Source organism: Sinocyclocheilus rhinocerous, unplaced genomic scaffold (assembly GCF_001515625.1).
Source record: "Sinocyclocheilus rhinocerous isolate Xijiao unplaced genomic scaffold, SAMN03320098_v1.1 scaffold705, whole genome shotgun sequence".
NCBI lineage: Eukaryota > Metazoa > Chordata > Actinopteri > Cypriniformes > Cyprinidae > Sinocyclocheilus > Sinocyclocheilus rhinocerous.
The window spans coordinates 143835-145804 of NW_015630576.1; positions in this window are offsets into that span (position 1 = coordinate 143835).

A 1970-nucleotide genomic window follows, 5' to 3' on the forward strand; every position below is an offset into this window, starting at 1 on the left:
CACGTGCTTTTATAGCTTCCTGGTCATGATGTCACCCGCCCGTGACGTCCCACTCAGCTATTGGACTGATTTCACATGTGATTCAGAGCGTGGTCACAGAAGGCGTTCCCGTAGCGTTTTCCGACGCAGCTCGAGTTCCTGAAGGGGAAACTACATTTCTCCAAACCAGTTCCATAGAAGAAACAAACTGCATCTTTTAAATTTTCAGCACATTTTTATTTTTTGGGTGAAGTATTCCTTTAAGTGCACTTATTGACTGTAGAAGTCCAGCATACGTCACCAGAGAGAAGTCAAGGCATTTTTTTATTAAAAATAACATGCATAAATGAATCATTCACGATAGTATCATGTCGACTTTAATATCATTTGCACTTCTGCATCACTAACTTGGTCGCAATAGGTTATAAAACACAACAACCAGTGCTGTTTGCCCTCACTGACATAAATTCTGGTTCACTGCATTTTCATGCATCACAATGACTTTTACATTTATTCTCTGAATAAAAAAGCAGCTTTTATCCAAAAACGATTTGAATACGTGCAAACGGCAGCCGGGACAACAAACAAAGCAGAGGTGAACTTGAGAACAGCATAGGCCTTAAGGACTCCTTGAAATATTAAAATGTATGTGAAGTGAGTGACATAATCAGCGAGTGCCTCAACTGATCACAGGCAACATTGGCTTTTTTCTTCAGTGTTTTTGGTCATTTATTCTTGAGTGGAATGATTTGTGCTGGGTTACTGAGTTTCTTTGGTGTTTATGAAAGAAAGCTTTTATGCTGACAGCAAACACAGCTCCCAGATCAGCTAAACACTAATGACGTTCAGTATCACATCAAGCTGTTCTGCAATCAACCTTCAAGCCACATCACAAATTTATACAAACCACAGTTAAAGTTTACCTTAGCTGTTTGGTAATACAAGGACTGAATCTCAATATTTACACACACAGGTTTAGCTAATGGTACGCAAGAATATATTACTCAGCTGGTATTAAATGACAAGAAACCAACTCATCTGAAAACTTGATCTGGTGTAAAGAGTTTCAGATGTATAGACTCCATGTGAGGGATGTGTGCAGCCCTTTCTTCATGAATGATCCAGGAGAAAGCTGCAGATTTACCAGAATAACCTAGTAAAGCTCACTTTCGCCTTTCCTCAGTTTACTTTGGGATCTAGCAGGGAATTCATTCATTCAATGCGCATTAAGCTGATCCCTAAATCCATTTAGACATGGAATAAAAGAGCAAATCATAATGAGGTCATCTCTTATCCAGTTCTCCACAAAACACTTCACCAGCATCTCCAGCAAACCACCACTAGGGGCAGTTCAAAGCCTTCAACACATTTACTGCATCTGGAAATAAACTGCATGGAAGCTCACTTTCAGGGAACAATGATCAGGAAACATATGTAGAGAAATCCTGCAACAATCTTGCCTCATTTAAAGGGGTCATATGATGCTGCTAAAAAGAACATTATTTTGTGTATTTGGTGTAATGAAATGTGTTTATGAGGTTTAAGGTTCAAAAAACACATTATTTTCTACATACTGTACATTATTGTTTCTCCTCTATGCCCCGCCTTTCTGAAACGCATCGATTTTTACAAAGCTCATCGGTCTAAAAAGCGAGGTGTGCTCTGATTGGCCAGCTATCCAATGCGTTATGATTGGCCGAATACCTCAAGTGTGTGAAGGAAATGTTACGCCCCTCACCATACTGTTGATGCCGTGTCCCGGCCGGAGCGACGAGACAAAAACATTAAAACCCATTACAAACGAGGCATTTGTTGCATCCAGTGGGGACATAAATACGGATTGTAATGACTTATACTGGAGTGGAGGCCAGAGGCCTAGAGTGAGCCGCAGCCTAGAGTGAGCGGAGGCCGGCTTAAGTGAGCAGAGGCGGGCGGGCTTGAGAACAGCACGGCCGGCGGATTTGACGAAGGAGCGTCCGGCGGGCTTGCGG